The sequence below is a fragment of the Gorilla gorilla genome, chromosome 1, assembly GCF_029281585.2.
Source record: "Gorilla gorilla gorilla isolate KB3781 chromosome 1, NHGRI_mGorGor1-v2.1_pri, whole genome shotgun sequence".
Taxonomy (NCBI): domain Eukaryota; kingdom Metazoa; phylum Chordata; class Mammalia; order Primates; family Hominidae; genus Gorilla; species Gorilla gorilla.
This window is the reverse complement of record NC_073224.2, coordinates 227,960,135-227,980,440: the sequence shown is the minus strand read 5'-3', so window position 1 is coordinate 227,980,440 and position 20,306 is coordinate 227,960,135.

Here is a 20,306-nt window from a genome sequence, read left to right as displayed (position 1 = left end):
TGTCTCTTCTGGGCACGGGCTTAGGTTTTTTTTCATTATTGTTTGGAATCCCAGGCCGCGGCAGCAGGGAAGTAAGTTCTTTTGGCTCCATAGGAGGGGTGCTGGGGCAGCCGTGTTTATTCTGGCTGCCAGGGTCGGGTGGAAATGCAGGCGGGAGCCAAGGCTGAAACATGGCAGGAACACGGAGGAGTGGGAGGGATGTGCTTAGCAAGGGAACAGGCCCCAGGGTGTCACCGTGTCACCTGAGAAAGTTTGGGCCGAGGCCAGAGGGCACCCACGGGTCCTCACCTGTGTCCTGCCTCTGGGCCGGTCATGTCATTCTAAACCAGGGCGTGGAGTATGGGTTTGAGGTTAGCATGGCTGGGGTAAGATCCAAGCTCTGCCGCTTATTATCTGTGTAAATCCGGGCAGATGATTTGCCTCTCTGAGCCTCAGTTTCCTCATCCCTAAAGTGGGAATGTTGTCACTACTGAAATGACATCTCTGCAGGGCCTGGGGTGGTGCCTGGCAGGGAGATGCTAGTGGTCATTTGTGTCCTCTCGGCTTCATGTCCTCAAGGAACACACTCTCTGGGGTGGGGCTGGGGCTGAGGGAGGAGCCTGGGAGGCAGGGACAGAGAGTCATGGGGGTGACAGAGAGACATGGTGGGAGACAGAGCTGGGGCCATGGGAATGCCAAACCCTTACCCTAAACCAAGAGTCAGCGGACCTTTTCCATAAAGGGGCCACATGGATCTCTGTTGAAACATGTGGGCCACATGAATCTCTCAAAACAACTCACCTCTGCTGTTCTAGCATGAAAGCAGTGACCAACTGGAAATGAATGAGTGTGGGCGTGTTCCAATAAAACCTTATTTATGAACACAGGCATTTGAATTTCATGCAATTTTCACACGTCATGAAATATCATTCTTGTTTTGATTATTTTCCAACCATTTAAAACTGAAAACCACTCAGACTTGCAAACTGCATAAAAAAAGGCAGTGGTCCAGATTTGGTCTGTGGACTGTTTTCAGTTTGTCAACGTCTCTCCTCTACCACTAGCAAGCTAGCAAACTTCAGTCTGTCAAGTCCTAAGAAATAAATGAAGCAGTCTCAGGAAGGCAAAATCTACTTTCCAGGCTGGGCACGGTGGCTCATGCCTGTCATCCCAGCACTTTGAGAGGCTGAGGCAGGAGGATCACTTGAGTCCAGTAGCTCAAGACCAGCAACTTAGTGAGTTCAAGGACAACATAGTAAAACCCCATCTCTAAAAATATAGAAAAATTAGCCAGGTGCAGTGGTGCATACCTATAGTCCCAATTACTCAGGAGGCTGAGGCAGAGGGATTGCTTGAATCCAGGAGGTGGAGGCTGCAGTGAGCTGTGATTGTACCACTGCACTCTAGCTTGGATGACAGAGTGAGACCTTGTCTCAAAAAAAAAAAAAAAAATCTACTTTTCTATCTATACTCTTTCTGGAAATACATTCACAAAGACCCAGGTTTTTGTTTGTTTGTTTGTTTGTTTGTTTTTAAATAAAGTGTTACTGTCACCCAGGCTGGAATGCAGTGGTGCAGTCATGGCTCACTGCAGCCTCCACTTCTGGGGCTCGGTCGACCCTCCTGCCTCAGCCTCCTGAGCAGCTGAGACTACAGGCACGCACTGCCACAGCTGGCTAATTTTTGTATTTTTTTTTTGTAGTTATGGGGCCTCACCATGTTGCCCATGCTGCCTCGAACTCCTAGGCTCAAGCAGTCCGCCCATGTTGGCCTCCCAAAGTGCTGGAACTACAGGCGTGAGACACCATGCCCGGCCTAACCCAGGTTTTAATATCCACTGTAAGAAGAAGTTGTTAAAGAGGTCACGCAGGAGACTGATTTCATTGAGAGGTTAAAACAAAACAAAACAAAAGCCCGTGACTCTAGTGATGGATTTGTCATCACAAGGAGCTACCATTTATTGAGTGCTTCCCATACCCTGGTACTTCTTTCGCTCCTTAAAGGTAGTATCTCATCTGGTCCTAACTGAACTGATGAGGACAGAGACCTCCAAAGATTCAATAACTTGCCCAAGGCCACTGCTTCTAACTGCCTCTGACAATGGGCCTCTCCCAGGATTTATGATGTCTCTGCCATTTTTTCGAAGGGCTCTCTAAGATGGCAAGCATAGCCCAGTCCCTGCCTTCAGGTGGGGAGGCAGACAGGAGGCTCCCTGGCTTTGCATGAATATCCTGGGTCCTCAGCCACCTGTGTCCACGTTACGGTTAGGGTTAGAGTTAGAGTTAGGGCTAGGGTTAGCTTGCCTGTCATCCGGCTTGTCTCTCTCCGTGGGCAGAGTGCATAAAGGTGCTTCCTGCCAGCCATGGCTCCCTTCAATGACTACTCTATCATTGAAAAGCTCTGTTTGGCCAATTATTTCAATATCTTTTTTCTTTTTTTTTGAGTTAGAATCTTGCTCTGTCACCCAGGCTGGAGTGCAGTAGCATGATCTCAGTTTACTGCAACCTCTGCCTCCCGGGTTCAAGCGATTCTCCTGCCTCAGCCTCCTGAGTAGCTGAACTACAGGAGCCTGCCACCATGCCCGGCTAATTTTTGTATTTTCAGTAGAGTCGGGGTTTTGCCATGTTGGCCAGGCTGGTCTCAAACTCCCAACTTCAGGTGATCCACCCACCTCCGCCTCCCAAAATGCTGGGATTACAGGTGTGAGCCACTGCGCCCGGCCTATTTCAATATCTTAATGCATGTTGCCCTAATGAGTTTATAAAAACAAGTAGAAAACAGACAAATTGGAAGTGCATATATTTGTAATATGAAGATTATGTCTCAAACTCAAGAAACTTAATTATTTTACCTTTTACTGAATGCTTACTAGATGCCAGGTGCAGTGCGTCATGTGGAGTATCTTACTTGGCTGCGACAGCCTGCTGCTGAGGGGACACCATCGCTGTTCCCATTTCACAGATTAGGAAACTGAGGCCCAGAGAGGACGGGGTAACATGTCAAAATCATGCAGTTTTAAGTGGTGTTACTGGAACACAGGTGGAACAGGCAGATCCTCTGGATGTTATGAACCTGCAGCCTCAGTCAGGTGCTAGTTGGGTTTGATGGGCAGAAGAAAACAAGGACCACAAAACGCAAAAAATGTGCACACTGGGCCAGGCGTGGTGGCTCACACCTACAATCCCAGCACTTTGAGAGGCTGAGGTGGGTGGATCACTTGAGGTCAGGAGTTTAAGACCAGCCTGGCCAACATGGTGAAACCCCGTCTCTACTAAAAATTAGAAAAATTAGCCGGGCATGGTGGCAGATACCTGTAATCCCAGCATTTTGGGAGGCTGAGGCAGGAGGATTGCTTGAACCGAGGAGGTGGAGGTTGTAGTGAGCCAATATAGCACCACTGGACTCCAGCCTGGGTGACAGAGTGAGACTTTGTCTCAAAAAACAAACAAACAAAACGTGCACACTGGCCAAGCATGGTGGCTCATACCTGTAATCCCAGCACTTTGGGAGGCTGAGGCAGGTGGATCACTTGAGGTCAGGAGTTTAAGACCAGCGTAGCCAATATGGTGAAACCCCATCTCTACTAAAAATTACAAAATTGGCCAGGCATGGTGGCATGTGCCTGTAATCCCAGCTACTCAGGAGGCTGAGGCAGGAGAATTGCTTGAACCCAGGAGGTGGAGGTTGTAGTGAGCCAAGATAGCACCACTGCACTCCAGCCTGGGCAACAGAGTGAGACTTTGTCTCAAAAAACAAACAAGCAAACAAAAAAACTGCACACTGGCCAGGTATGGTGGTGGCTCACACCTGTAATCCCAGCACTTTGGGAGGCCACGGCGAGCAGATTGCTTGAGTCCAGGAGTTTGAGACCAGCCTGGGCAACATGGTGAAACCCTGTCTCCAGTAAAAATGCAAAAATTAGCCGGGCGTGGTGATGTGTACCTGTAGTCCCAACTACTGGGGATGTTGAGGTGGGAGAATCACCTGAGCTGGGGAAGTTGAGGCTGCAGTGAGTCGTGATCTCACCACTGCACTCCATCCTGGGCAACCAGAGTGAGATCCTGTCTAAAACGAAACAAAACAAAACAACAAAAAGTATATTGACAGTATACTACATTGTTAAAAATTTAGTCTAGGAAGCAAGGTATGATTGGGAATTGTATTATTATTATTTTTCAGCTGCCTGGGAATAGAAGTCAATTTTTCCGTATTGATAGCAGTGAAATTCTTACAGGGTTAGGATACAAAATTGAATCACCAGTATGATCCAGTTTTTGGAATGAAAAATCCCATAGTGTATGTCCATATTTATTTAGTTACTGTTTGGTTGGGATTTACTGTGTGTCAGGTTGTACACTAAATGCTTTATATTCATTTAATCTCATTTAATCAAAAGAACTCCCTGGAGGTAGGATCTATAGTCTCCTTTTACATCGCTGGAAATGGAGGTAAAGCAACTTGGCCAAGTTCATGGAGCCAGTGAGTGGCAAATAAGGGATTAGAATTCAGCTCGGTTTTACATCAAAGCCCATTGTCTCTGCTTCTGTCTCTGCTCCCTGCTCTGAAGCTCTCTGTCTGTCTGTGAGCACACACATGCCTGCACACAGAAAAAAGACAGGAAGGAAACACAGAATGTTGACAGTGGCTGTCTGTGGATGATGGCAGTACATGTGATTTTATCTTCTTTTAATGCCTTTTTACATATTCTCTATGTTTTATAATGAGTTTCTATTAAAAAAAAGTCCACCGTATGATCTTTCTGTAAAAGCATGCTTGTTTTATAGTCCAGGGGTAAGGCCAGAGAGCCCCTGACCATGGGCCTCTGAAACACTCTCCTAAAAAATAAGACAGAGAGGGGAGCCAGGACCTTGGCTTCTTGGAACTGCTTAATCCGTCCTATAATACCTTGCTTTGTAGGAAAGTTCTGTGCATAAATCCCATAAAATCCCATAATGTGGTGCTGACACTGAGCCTCCCCAGAACAAAATCCGCTAATGATCACTGCTCGCCAGGAGCCTGCAGAAAGCCATCAGACATGTTGCAACCCCCCATGCCTGCCTCCTGCCTAAGCCCTTTCTAATAAGGACTCTTTTCATGAGTTCATAAAAACACTTTGTTCAGATCATGTTGGGTCTTTATCTCATTTTTTTTTCTTTTTTTTGAGACAGAGTCTCGCTCTGTCACCCAGACTGGAGTGCAGTGGCGTGATCTCGGCTCACTGCAAGCTCCGCCTCCTGGATTCATGCCATTCTTCTGCCTCAGCCTCCCGAGTAGCTGGGACTACAGGCGCCCACCACCACGCCCGGCTAATTTTTTTTAAAAAATATTTTTAGTTGAGACAAGGTTTCACCGTGTTAGCCAGGATGGTCTTGATCTCCTGACCTCGTGATCCATCCGCCTTGGCCTCCCAAAGTGCTGGGATTACAGGCGTGAGCCACCATGCCCGGCCTATTTCATCTTAGTCAAACACTGAACATCTATGGGGCCAGAAGGGGTTGAGGGCTGCCCTTCAGTTTTGGGACCCAGAGAGAAAAAACAACAGATTTGTAAAACCAGGAATGAATACCTCCCTCCTCACCCTGTTGCTTACCCTGTTGCCTCACCCCGGGATAGGACCTTTCTAAGGTTGCTTTAGGGGATGAGAGTGGCCTCACCTGCAAAAAGGTCAGGAGTTCGAGACCAGCCTGGCCAATGTGGTGAAACCTCATCTCTACCAAAAATACAAAAATTAGCCAGGCTTGGTGGCGGGTGCCTGTAGTCCCACCTACTCAGGAGGCTGAGGCAGGAGAATTGCTTGAACCTGGGAGGCGGAGGTTGCAGTGAGCCGAGATCGTGCCACTGCACTCCAGCCTGGGTGACAGAGCAAGACTCTGTCTCAAAAAAAAAAAAAAAAAAAGAAAAAGAAAAGAAAAACCTCTAACCTCCAAGTCTTCAACAAGATTGATTTGTATAATAACTCTGTCTCCTGCATGGTATGGCCAGTCTCGGGTCAATTAAACTCTTTGTTTACTGCAATGCCATGGTCTCAATGGATTGGTTTTGTCTGTGCAGCAGGCAGGAAGAACCCACTGGGTGGTTACCAAACAACCCAATGTACGTGGCAGGTACAAACTCACTTTTCCAGATCAAGAAACTGAAGATGGAGAGGAGAAATAACCTGTCCAAATCTTGAACTGGATCAGCTTTGTGGACACGTGACCTGGGCTGTTCCACAGGCCCCCACACTGAGGAGGGCCCCACGCTTGTTTCAGTGGTCTGCTGTGGAAATCCTTATTTTTTTTTTTTTTGAGACAGAGTCTCACTTTGTTGCCTAGGCTGGAGTACAGTGGCGCAATCTCAGCTCACTGCAACCTCTGCCTCCCGGGTTCAAGTGATTCTCCTGCCTCAGCCTCCCTAGTAGCTGGGATTACAGGTGTGCACCACCAGGCCCGGCTAATTTTTGTATTTTTAGTAGAGAACGGGTTTCACCATGTTGGTCAGGCTGGTCTTGAACTCCTGACCTGGTGATCCACCCACCTCTGCCTCCCAAAGTGCTGGGATTACAGGTGTGAGCCACCGCGCCTGGCCTGTGGAAATCCTTAATTTGTGAATGAGGTGCCTGCATTTCATTTTGCACCTGCAAATGATGTAGCTGGTCCTGCATCTGGCCCCTTTCCCAGACCGTGACCTATTAGGGCTGTGCACCCAATGAAGATGGCTGTCAGAATGCCAGAAACACTTTATGGCATGCGTTTATTTACTTGTCGCTCTCCCCACTCTTCCACCCCTTCCAGCCTGGGGACTGTTTGGGGGCAGCACAGAGGAGATGTGCAGGAAATGTTTGTTGAATGAATTTTCTCATGAATGAATGGACTGTTGATTCAACCAAGACAAAGGAAGGCCAGGTGCCCATTGGTGGAGGTTTTCTCTCAGGCTGGCCTGGGGGCAAAGCAGACACTTGCCTTGCTCTGCCTCTCTACTGCTCCCAAATTTACTGTTTCAAATTAGCTTCTGGTTGGTGGCCTTGGCAGGTTGGGGAGGAGGGTGAGGGGAAGGCACTGGGAGGAAACAAAGGCTTCTGTTAAGAATAGGGGCAGGTGTGGAGCAGGGAAGCTCTGCTGCTTTGTATAAAACCAGGAGCCGGCCCTCTACTCTCCTAAGCCTCAAGCACTCCTCAAAGACCACCTGGCTTCAGGAATCCTGGGGCAGCTTCCACGCTGGACTCCCTGTTGACCCATCTTAGCTGCCCCTTTGTCTCCTTTCAGAAGGGTGCAGAGGCCCCCCAGAGAGCTTCCTTGTGATAGGGGCTGGGCAGTCAGCCAGACCCTCCTCATTTCTATTTACCCTTCAACAGAAGGTGGCGGCAGTCAAATGCCACCTCCTCCCAGAGTCCTCCCAGGTTTCCCCAAGGCTAAGTGTTTTCATTACCCTTGGCATGTTTACCACCCTGAGCTTCTAATGAATTCAAAATAATGTTTTTGGGCAACCTTCACAAGAATTGACTCCCAAGATGGTGAGGACACAGATAATCAACGTGGCTACATTCAATTCTGGCAAAAAGATCCGATGAGCAGGGACGACTGTGATCCCCCCAACCCCTGCATATCTGCAGGACTCGCTCCCCCACCTTCTACAGGTCTCAGCTTAGTGCCACTGAGGACTTCACTAACACTGTAATGATGGCAGCGGCAGGCCATCTGGAGTGGCTACTGCCATCACGCCAGCTGCAGCAGGGAGGCGAGGCTGGGGCTGTATGTTCCATGGAGCTGGTGGGAGCTGGGGACAAGCAGGAGTCCCATCCCTCTGTGTTGGGGCAGGAGCTCCCCGGCTGCTGCTGCAGCCATCAAAGCCAAAGCTGTGGACCAAGGCATCCCTGTACTCTTGGGGCCCAAGAGCAGGCAGGAACCCTGCCCTCTGGGGACAGATGCAGCCACCCAAACCTTGGCTGCAGACCCAGGCCTCATGCTCCGCAGAGCAGGCAGGAGCCCCATACCCCTGGGTGCAGGTGCAGCTGCCCAAACTGCAGCTGCAGACCCAGGCATCCTGGCACTCTTGGGGTCCAAGAAGGTCCCCCACCCTCGCAGGCTCAGAAGTGCCTGCTCCCGCTGCCTGGCTTCTCCCTGCTGTTGGTGCCAGCTCTGATCTCAGAGCAAAGTTGGGGCTGAGTCTGGGTGCTGTTGCAGCCAGGCTGGATCTTCGCACACTCAGGGCAGTGCTGACATGCTAGCCCCTTGCTGCCTTGGCCCCCTCTGGACTTTGGGAACCAACAACCTTAGGAGGGAAGCCAAGGGGGGCTGAGGGCAGCAGGCACCCTTTGGCACCTACAGCCTAGGTGCCAAAAACAGCAGCAGGAGGCAGACAGTTTCCTTAGCAGAAGGGGGTGGTGAGACCCCAGTGAGACCTTACCTTCAGTCTGGGAGAGTCTGAAAACTGGGGGCTGGGCTGCCAGTTCTGCAGAGCGGGAACTTGTGGTGCCTTTTCCGGGTCCACCTATGGCTACCCATGGACCAATCAGCATGCAATTCTTCCCCTCTGAGGCCCATAAAAGCCCCAAGATCAGCCAGAGCTGAGCAGATGTCAGGATGACCAGCTGCAGAGTAGCTACCCACTCCAGGGCCTCCTCTCTGTTGAGAGCTACAGAGACGATGGGATGACCTGCCTGCAGAGATGAGCCACCCACTCTATGGTCACCTCTCTGCTGAGAGCTGCACAGATGACTGGATGACCAGCTGCAGAGAGGAGCTACCCTCTCTGCTAGGAGCTGAACACTTGTGGGAACACCCTGGCTGCAGAAAGGAGCTGCCCCATGCCAGTTTCCTCTGAGCTGTTCTATTGCTCAATAAAGCTCCTCTTCATCTTGCACTTCCTCTTGTCTGTGTACCTCATTCTTCCTGGTTGCAGGACAAGAACTCAGGACCCACCGAATGGTGAGACTAAAAGAGCTGTAACACAAACAGGGTTGAGACATGCCCCTTGCTTGCCATGCTGTGGGTGAAGAGAAGGAGAGAAGAGCTGTGGCCCTTCAGGGAGCCCAGACCTGAGAGCTCCCTAAGCCAGGGCTGTGACTCCCTCTTTTGGGCCCTGCAGTTCCTGGTGTCTCCAAGCTTCTGAATGCCACTGTGTTCCCTGGTGCCAACTGTGGAAGCTACTTGCAGCGTGCCTGGTCTGGCTGCAGCCTCGCAGAGAGCCAGCGACTTTGCCGGCACCTGGAGCTGCTCATCCTGCTGCAGCAGCTGGCGTGTCTGTCTGTGCACAGTGGCCGGACCCTGTACTTACTCATACATCCCTTGCCATTCCTCCTCTGATTTGCAGGTGTGGGACCCAGGCCAGCAGTGTGAGCTGAGCTCAACCTGCCAGGCCAAGTAGGTGAAGGAAACCCAGAGGGCCTGAGTAAAACTTGGGCAAAGGCGCCCCCAGCCACAGAGGTTTCTGGCCGGAAAAATGACAACCTAAAGATCCCATAACAGTAATGTTCCCCCATTCTGCACCCCCCATCTCCTCCTTTGCCTTTTCTCTGGAGCACTTCTTTTGCACTTGCTATATTTAAGTTGTTGTCTGTTTATTATCCAGCTCTCCCCATTGGAAGTCAGCTCCCCAAGGACAGGAATTTGTCCCAGAACCCAGCACAGGGCCCAGCCTATAGTCTGTGTTTGATAAATATTTGTTGAGTGAATCCACGCTCATTATATAGGTAAGAAAACCAAGGCTTGGGAAGGCCAAGTCTCTGGGCCAAAGTCATGGTGACAGGCATTGAGTCTTTCACTAAAAACCCCCGGGGGCCTCAAAAGTTTCAACATGATGTTTCCACGTGACCCAGCCATTCCACTCCTACGTATAAACCCAAGAGAGATGAAAACATATGTCCACACAAAAACTTGTACATGGGCCAGGTGTGGTGGCTCATGCCTCTAATCCCAGCACTTTGGGAGGCCGAGGTGGGTGGATCATCTGAGGTTAGCAGTTCGAGACCAGCCTGGCCAATATGGCGAAACCCCGTCTCTACTAAAAATACAAAAATTAGCTGGGCGTGGCACTTGCCTGTAATTCCAGCTACTAGGGAGGCTGAGGCAGGAGAATTGCTTGAACCCAGGAGGCAGAGGTTGCAGTGAGCTGAGATCGTGCCATTGCACTCCAGCCTGGGCAACAAGAGCAAAATTCCATCTCAGAAAAACAAACAAACAAAAACAAAAAGCAAACAAACAGAAACCTTGCACATGGATGCTGCTTTAATAGCCGTGTTATTCATAATGACCAACAAACAGAAACAACACAAATGTCTGCAGATTAATGAATGGATGAATAGAATGTGGCAAATCCATACAGTGCAATATTATTTGGCAGTGAAAAGGAATGAAATATACTGTATATGCATTAGCCTTGAAACATAAGTGAAAAAGCTAGTCACAAAGACCACACATTGTCCAATTCTGTTTCTATGAAATGTCCAAAACAGGCAGCCATAGAGACAGAAATCAGGTTAGTGGTTGCTAGGGCATGGGGGAGGGGGAAAGGGGAGTGACTGCTAATGGCGACAGAATTTAAGAGGGGAGATGGTAAAAATGTTCAAAAATTGATTGCAGTGATGGCTGCACCACTCTATAAATACACTAAAACCCATTAAATTGTACACTTAAGTCTTTTTCTTTTCCTTTTTGTTTTTTGAGACAAGATCTTGTTTTATCACCTAGGCTGGAGTGCAGTGGTGCAATCACGGCTCACTGCAGCCTCTGCCTCCCAGGGCTTAAGCGATCCTCCCACTTCCCTCTCTTGAATAGCTGGGACCACGGACTCTCACCGTCACACCTAACAAGTTTTTGTGTTTTTTTTTGTTTTTGTTTTTGTTTTTTGGAGACAGGGCCTCCCTATGTTGTCCAGGCTAGTCTTGAACTCCTGGGCTCAAGCAATCCACCTGCCTTGGCCTCCCAAAGTGCTGGGATTACAGGCATGAGCCACCACAACAACCTTGAATTTTACATTTTAAACATGTGAATTGTATGGTAGGTGAATTACATCTCAATAAAGCTGTTACAAACAAAGAGAAAAGCCCCACAGGGGTAAGATGTCCACATGAGTAGTTGTAGACACTGCCCTTCTCCCTCACATCTAGCGGAGGTCAGGGGACAGGCAGAAATCACTGATCACAAAAGTGGATTCACACTTATGAGATGTCCCAGAGGAGAGGACAGAGTGTCGTGTGAGTGGCAGGTAAGTGGGGCATTTGCCAAGGGCAGGGTTGGGGGAATTGAGGAAGTTTTATTGGAGGAAATCGTGGAGGTGAGAAAACCACCCAGGTTTCTCTGTCCCAAACACTTGAACTTCCAGGCCATACTGTCCCTGTGTGACCAGGTGTCTCAAGGAAGTGGACTTTCTGTGCTTTCAGCTCTAATTGGAGTAGGTAGGAGCCCCCCACCCCCACAAGGTGATGGTGCCCTGGGCACTTGTTGGATGTCTTGTGTTATTTTATTTTTATTTACTTATTTTTTTTGAGACAGAGTCTTGTTCTGTCACCCAGGCTGGAGTGCAATGGCTGGATCTCGGCTCACTGCAAGCTCCGCCTCCAGGGTTCACACCATTCTCCTGCCTCAGTCTCCCGAGTAGCTGGGACTACAGGTGCCCACCACCACGCCCGGCTAATTTTTTGTATTTTTTAGTAGAGACGGGATTTCACCATGTTAGCCAGGATGGTCTTGATCTCCTGACCTCGTGATCCACCCGCCTCGGCCTCCCAAAATGCTGGGATTACAGGTGTGAGCCACCACGCCCGGCCAGATGTGTTGTGTTGTTGTTTTTTTTTTTACTTTTACATTTTTGTGGGTACATAGCAGGTGTATATACTTGTGGGGTACCTGAGATATTTTGATACAGGCATACAGTCTGTAATGATCACGTCGGGGTAAATGGGAATCTATAATCTTAAGCATTTATCCTTTGTGTTATAAACAATCCAATCATACCTTTAGTTATTTTTAAATGTAAAATTAAATTATTATATTTTTCTTTCTTTAGAAATGAGGTCTCACTATGTTGCTCAGACTGGTCTCAAATTCCTGAGCTCAAGTGATCTTCCCACTTCCGCCTCCCAAAGTGCTGGAATTACAGGCGTGAGCTACCGCGCCAGGCCATTAAATTATGACTGAGTATAGCCACCATGCTGGGCTGTCAAATACTAGTTCTTATTCATTCTATTTTTTGTATCCATTCACCATCCTCACTTCCCCCCCACCCCCTCATGAGGTTTTAAAGGCTGAGTGGCAGCCAGACCTGGTTCAAATCCTCTGTAGCAAGTTGGAAGGGGGTCCCCCAAAAGATACATCTCCATCCTAATCTCTGAATGTGTGAATGTGACTTGACTTGGAAAGGGTCTTTGCAGATTTGACTAAGGATCTCAAGATGAGGTCATTTTGGAATAGCCAGAGGGGCTCCAAATCCAACGACAGGTGTCATTATGAGAGAAGACAGACGCCCAGGGAAGAGAAGGCCGATGTGAGGACAGAGGCAGAGACTGGAGTGGCGCAGCTGCAAGCCGCAGAACCCTGGAGCCACCGGGAAGCTGCAAGAGGCCGGGAAGTGATACAGGAGCTAAAAATAAATTATTTAGGAGGATAGTGAGGGTAAGAGAGTCCTCGGTAAGGTTTTCTCTTTAATAAAAAGCAGCCCCCATATCATTTTTTTCTTTTTCTTTTTTTGAGACGAAGTTTCCCTCTTGTTGCCCAGGCTGGAGTGTAATGGCGCAATCTCGGTTCACAGCAACCTCCGCCTCCCGGGTTCAAGCGATTCCTCAGCCTCCCGAGTAGCTGGGATTACAGGCATGGGCCACCACGCCTGGCTAATTATGTATTTTTAGTAGAGACGGGGTTTCTCCATGTTGGTCAGGCTGGTCTCGAACTGCCGACCTCAGGTGATCTGCCCGCCTCGGCCTCCCAAAGTACTAGGATTACAGGCAAATCATTTTTTTTTCCTAACAAAAAACAGCCTGAAAAACCAAGCTGCAAACAGATAAGCAAGCTGGAAGCTGGCGTAGGGAAATGCCGGCAGGAAATTACTATGTGCCTGTGTGTACGTGGGAATTTCCTATGTGCCCATTGGAAACGGCTATCTGGGGGCCAGGCATGTTCAACATGGAGGCCACATGTGCAGTAAATAAGCAGACAATGCGGCGCCGGCCGGGTGGAGACCCCATCTGTATAACAAAAGATTAGGGTGGGATGGCCAGCTTCTTCGTGCGCTATGTAAATGATACACCTGGTCCAACCAATCCTCTGCGCCCTATGTAAATCAGACACCGCCTCCTCAAGCTCATCTACAAAACCGACCGCATCTCGCTGCAAACTGGCAGGGAGCTTTTCCCTTTTGCCTATTAAACTTCCACCTTAAACTCACTCCTTGCGTGTGTGCATCCTTAAGTTCCTTGGCGTGAGGCAACGAACCTGGGGTATTACCCCAGGCAAATGATGCCGCTTCAGAAGGATTCCCCTAGAACCTCTGGAGGGACTGTGGCCCTGCCCACCCCTTGATTTTGGACTTCCAGCCTCCCGAATCGTGAGAGAATGCATCTATGTGGTTTTAAGCCACCGAGTTTGTGATCATTTGCTCCGCATCAACAGGACACGGATATTCCTCCTTCTTCACTTAAACAGTGCCTCACCTGGAGCATAGTTCTTAATGCCCCCGGGCCTTGGCTTCCACATCTGTGAAATGGGGACAGCTGGAGTGCCTACATCAGGGGTGTGTGAGGGCTTCTTGATAAGAGTCAGGGGTAGAGCTCTCAGAGGGAGCCTTGGCACCCCCTAAGTGCCCCTTGCCGGGCAGTGAGCCCCGCACACTAGTTCTATCCTCCTGCAGGGGCACAAGGAGACATTAGAAAACCCAGCCTCAAGGTCTGGCTTGTCACAGCTAAGACAGGACCTCGGCTAGTCACGGGTTGTCAAGGCTGTCTTATGGGAAATGGTGCGGATGACTCCACCTCTATGACGTCTTTTTTTTTTTTTTATTTATTTATTTATTTTTTTTTATTTTTTTTTTTGACGGAGTCTTGCTCTGTCCCCAGGCTGGAGTGCAGTGGTGCGGTCTTGGCTCACTGCAACCTCCGCCTCCTGGGTTCAAGCGATTCTCCTGCCTCAGCCTCCTGAGTAGCTGGGACTACAGGCGTGTGCCACCACACCCGGCTAATTTTCGTATTTTTAGTAGAGACGGGATTTCACCATGTTGGCCAGGATAATCTCGATCTCTTGACCTCGTGATCCGCCCGCCTTGGTCTCCCAAAGTGCTGGGATTACAGGCGTGAGCCACCACACCCGGCCCCGTGATGTCATTTTTAACCCTGTTAGTTAAAGGGAAGGCGAATCTCACGGTGGCCAGACACAGCCCCTGGGGTGGGCTCCCTGGTTTAGAGTCCAGTTCTGCCACCCACTTGATGTGTGCCCGTGGGCAAGTCACTTCACTTCTTCCTACCTTGGTTTCCTGCTGTAAAATGGGTACAGTGTCCATTACGCCACTACCCCTTTGTGTTTACTGATGCTTAGACCAGTGCTGGAAAATGCCGCATGGTCATGAAATAGATGTCAGGCTCCTGACCAAGGTCATTCCTTTGAATTTGAAACCCAACCAAGTTTCTGCCTGAAAGGAAACTGCCTTTTCACCGCTGGCCCCCACCCTGCCTCCCAAGGGAAGCTCACACCCCAGGAAAGTCCTCTGGCTGAACATTGCTCAGCGGTTTACCAGCTAACGCTTCGGGAGGCTGGGGGGAGGTAGATGAGTACCTTGGCCCTTGCCCCTGCGTGCCTGGGTTTCTCCCACAGGAAGATAAACCCATCCTCCCGGTGTGAGTCCTCCCAGGCCTGGGATGGAAATGCTGCTTTGGCCCAAATATCAGGTCATGTGGCCTGTTTTCTCAAGGGCTTCCCCCTTGAATTCTTGGAATTCTTGGCTAGCAGGGAGGGCTCCCAAGGGATCTGCTCCCAGGTCTGGGTTAGCCGGGCTGATTTACAGCATAGGGCACTGCCTGTGGCCTAGGGAATGGGATGGGGTGGGGAGAGGGCACTGAGGGCGGGGATTTCCACAGCCTGGTGAGGCCATGGGTGTTCCGGTGGGGGACCGGCCTCACCCCATCTTCCCCAGATAGCTTGGGGCTTCCTGAGGATGCCAAACACAGACAACTGCTGAAAAATGTTGGCTCTCACTCTTTCTCCCTCCTGCCCCTTCCAAGGTTGTGGACATAGCAGGATGGATTTTTTTTGCTGTAAGTGACAAAAGGGTAATTATGCGGTGAGCCGGCTGCGTGCTGTGTACAGGGAGGTGGATCTGCCACCCAGAACACCTTGTTTTTCCTCTCTGGACTCTGTTTTGGAACATTGGTTCAACCCCCCACCCCCCTCAGTTGTACTTGTTGTATCTCCAGTTTTTAATTCCAGAAAGGCACAGCCTCCATAAGTTCAAGTCTGTCTGTCCATCCATTCATGTGTCAGACCTGATAAAAGAAAAACTTCAGCCAAATTAAATTTAAAGGAGTTTAATTGAGAAATGAATGATTCATGAATAAGGCAGCCCCCAGAATCATGGGAGATTCACAGAGACTCCAGTGGAGTCACGCGGTGGAAGAAGATTTCTTTTTTTTTTTTTTTTTTTGAGATGGAGACTCCCTGTGACACCCAGACTGGAGTGCAATGGTGCCATCACTGTTCACTGCAATCTCCGCCTCCCAGGTTCAAATGATTCTCCTGCCTCAGCCTCCCGAGTTGCTGAGACTACAGGTGCGTGCCACCACATCCAGCTAATTTTTGTATTTTTAGAAGAGACAAGGTTTCACCATATTGGCCAGGCTGGTCTCAAACTCCTGACCTCAAGTGACAAAAAAGCTCATCAACTAATTTTTTTTTTTTTTTTTTTTTTTGAGACGGGGTCTCACTCTGTTGCCTAGGCTGGTCTCGAACTCCTAGGCTCAAACAATCCTGCCTCGGCCTCCCAAAGTGCCAGGATTACAGGCATGAGCCACCAATCTGGCCACGTGGTAGAAGATTTACAGACAAAAAAAGGGAAGAGAGGTACAGAAATTGGCAGCGAGGTACCGAAACAGGATGGCCTTTGCCTTATTTGAACACAGTTTGAACACTTGGCAGGCTCTGAGTGGTTGAAGTTTGGCCGCTGGGATTGGCCAAGACTCAGTTATTGTTACAAGCGCATACTTCTATGTTAGGTTTTCAATCTTGTCTAACTATTAAGCTGGTTACAGTATGTCTACGGGGACTCAAATATGGAAGTATGGAGTCCTTCTCAGGCCATATTTAGTTTGCTTTAACAGACCCGAGAGGAGACAGGGCAGTGCTTGGGCTCTGGGCTGAGCCCTTCTACCTCTGGCTCTATGAATGTGGGCAAGTGAGTCTGGCATTCTGGGGCTTGGTATCCTCATCTGTGAAGTAGGGATCATGCCAGTACCTTCCTCTAGGGTGTTGCAGACATTGAACAAATTCATACAGGTAAGGCACTTCACAGCTGTGCCTGGGCCATTGCAGACACTTAACCAATGTTGGACTTAGTTATTTTTGTTGCCGTTATTGTTACATTGGAATATGGGAACCTGTATGAAATTAACACACAGCCTCACACATTTGCTAGAAACCTCTTTCCCTTTGGCAATGATCTTGGGAAAGTGAGGCAATCTTGTAGAGTGTGAGTTTTATCTCCATGTGCTTACCTCAGAAGGCTGTTGGTAGGACACTGCTTGGCACACAAGGAGTCCTCAGTAAATGGCAACTATTTATTAGTTGAATTACTGCCTCGAGTACCTAGAGTGCTAGCCACAAGCAACCCCACCAGATGTGCCAAATAGCTCGTGCATCCTTACCTCATCTGGGCTTTTGGAAATATCAGGATAATACCACATACCCCCATTGCTGTCCTCGCAGATCCCTGAGGTCTAAAATCCTTCATCCAAGCCACATGGAGTGGAGGTCATGAGAAGGGAAGGGTTTGGGAGATTAGAACCTAAAGCTCATTAGAATTTTCCTTCTTTTCCTTTTTCTTTCTTTCTTTCTTTCTTTCTTTCTTTCTTTCTTTCTTTCTTCTCTCTCTTTCTTTTCTTTCTTTCTTCTTTCTCTTTTTCTCTTTTTCTTTCTTCTTTCTCCCTTCCTTCCTTCCTTCCTTCCTTCTTTCCTTCCTTCCTTCTCTCTGTCTTTCTTTTTTCTTTTCTTTCTTTTTTTTTTTTTTTTTTGAGACAGGATCTCTCTCTGTCACCCCAGGCTGGCATGCAGTGGTGTGATCACAGCTCACTGCAGCCTCAACCTCCTGGGCTCAAGTGATCCTTGCACCTCAGCCTCCCGAGTAGCTGGAACTACAGGCGTGTGCCACCATGCCCCACTGATTTTAAACATTTTTTTTTTCTTGGAAATGGGGTCTCACTCTATTGCCCAGGCTGGTCTCAAACTTCTGGGTTCAAGTGATCCTCCTTCCTTGGCCTCCCAAAGTGCTGGGATTACAGGCATGAGTGCTTGGCCTACTGAATAATATTTCGTTGCATAGATGTGATAGTTAGTGCTAGCTATCAACTCGACTGGGTTAAGGAATACCTAGAAACCTGGTCAAGCATCATTTTTGGGTGTCTGTATGAGGGGGTTTCCATTGATTAGCATGTGAATCTGAGTGAACTAGGTGGGTAAGATCTGCCCTCAAGGTGGGCGGCCACCATCCAATCTGCTGGGGGTCCAGAGAGAATAAAAACAAAGAAAAGCCTAATGTGTTCATGTATCTGCTGGAGCTTGAATGTACTCTTCCTCTCTTATACTTGGACAGCAACTCCAGGCTCTCTGGCTTTTTAACTCTAGGACTTGCACCAGTGGTACCCCGTGCCCCCTGAGTTCTCAGGCATTTGGCCTTGGATAGAGAATTACACCATCAGCTTCCCTGGTTCTGAGGCCTTTGGACTTGGACTGATCCACGCTACCAGCATCCCAGGGTTTCCAGCTTGCAGTTGACCTGTTGTGGGACTTCTCAGCCTCCATAACTGTGTAAGCCAATTCCCCTAATAAATCCCCTCTTATAGCTCTCTCTCTATGTCCTATTGGTTTGATCTTTCTGGAGAACCTTAATACAATGTATATACCACATTGTTTACCTGTTCACCGGTTGATGGACATTTGGATTGTCTCCACTTTTGGGGTATTATAAATAATGTTGCTATGACCATTTATAGATAGGGTTTTGTGTAGACACATGTTTTCAATTCTCTTATGTATATACCTAAAGTGGACTTGCTAGGTCATATGATAATTCTATGTTCAATAAATTTTGAGGAACTGCTAAAATCTTTCCAAAGTGGCTGCAGCATTTTACATTTTCACTAACAATGAATGTGAGTTCCAGTTTCTCCACATCCTTGACAATACTTGTTATTATCTGTCTTTTTTATTATAGCCATCGAGAAGTGTTCCCTTCTCTTCTGTTTTTAAGAAGAGTTTGTGAAGAATTGGAATGAATTCTTCTTTAAGTGTTTGGAATAATTTACCAGTGATGCCATCTCTTTGCATTGATCATAGTTGGAGTTTGTTGGAAATAAGAGCTTGGAGCCGCAAAGAAAATGAGCACTCAAACAAAAGATTTCTCGGCAAGGCAAATTTACTTCTGCAGAAGGGTGCTGCCTGCATCAGTCAAGATCGCAAGTGCGCAACGAACAAAGGAGAGAAGGGTTTTTATCCCTAACACAGCTTCTGTTTTTGTGTCCTTTCCACATTGGCTGGAGTTGGACTGCACACTTTAAGCTAACCTGATTGGCTAAAACTTGAAATTTTTCCAAATAGGGTAGATGGGGAAGAAGGGGTAGGTGGTAAAACTTTTCCAAATATGGTAAACTGAAACTCTTAAACACATAACTTGTAAAGAAAGGAGGGGAGTGGGGGATTGTCCATTAAGGCATGTTTGGGCATGTTTAGGCGCGGCAAGGATGGAAAGGCTTGTTTGGAGAACAAGAATTTATCCTTTCTAGCAATGTGAAAGGACACTAGTCGCTAAAAGGAACAAGGAAGTTTGAAGAGGAACTGATTATTTCTGGCAGAGTTCACTGAGCTTCTTGGATATGTAGAATAACATTTTTCAACAGATTTAGGAAGCTTTCAGTCGTTATTTCTTGGAATATTTTTATGTTCCTTTTTCTCACTTTTCTCCTTCTGGTACTCCCATTATATGTAGGTTGCTGCACCTAATGGTGCCCCACTTTTCCCTGAAATGCTGTTTATTTTTCCTCATTAATTTTCTTTGTCTTTCTGATTGCATCATTTCTATTGCTATACTCTCAGGTCTGTTGATTTTTTCTTCCAGCTGAAATCTACTGTTGGGCCCCCGAAGTGAATATTTCATTTTTGTTGTTATACCTTCCAATCCCATAATTTCAGTTTGCCTTTTAAAAAAATCATTGCTATTTCTTTACTGGTGTTTTCTATTTGATGAAACATTGTCATTATATTCTTCTTTTACTTCATTAAACATTATTTTCTTTAGTTCTTTGAACATATTTATAATAGCTGCTTTCAAGGCTTTGTTAATTCTGATATCTGGGCCCTCTCAAAGGCAACTTCTGTCACTGATGTTTTTTTCTTTGTATAGGTTATACTTTTCTGTTTCTTTGCATGTCTCATTTTTTGTGGGAGATTAGAGATTTTGGATACTACATTGTAGCAACTCTTGATACTGATCCCTCCCCCCAGTTCTCCCTGAGCTTATCGTTTATGTTGTTTACTTATTTATTTGTTTGTTTTCTTTTTTGAGACAGGGTCTCACTCTGTTGCCCAGGCTGGAGTGCCATGGTGTGATCACAGCTCACTGCAGCCTTGACCTCCCCTGCTCAAGTGATCCTCCCACTTCAGCCACTCAAGTAGCTGGGACTAGAAGCATGCACTATGTTTTTTTTTTGTTTTAAGTTGGAGTCTCGCTCTGTCACCCAGGCTGGAGTGCCGTGGCGCAATCTCAGCTCACTGCAAGCTCCGCCTCCTGGGTTCATACCATTCTCCTGCCTCAGCCTCCCGAGTAGCTGGGACTACAGGTGCCCACCACCATGCCTGGCTAATATTTTGTATTTTTAGTAGAGACAGGGTTTCACCATGTTAGCCAGGATGGTCTTGATCTCCTGACCTTGCCCGCCTTGGCCTCTCAAAGTGCTGGGATTACAGGCATGAGCCACTGCGCTGGATGCACTATTTTTTTAATTTTTATTTTCATAGAAATGGGGTTTCACCATGTTGCCCAGGCTGGTGTTGAACTCCTGAGCTCAAATGATTCACTGCTTCAGCCTCCCAAAGTGCTGGGATTACAGGCACGAGCTCCTGTGTTCCGACCTTCTTTATTTGTTTAATGATGTGGATAAG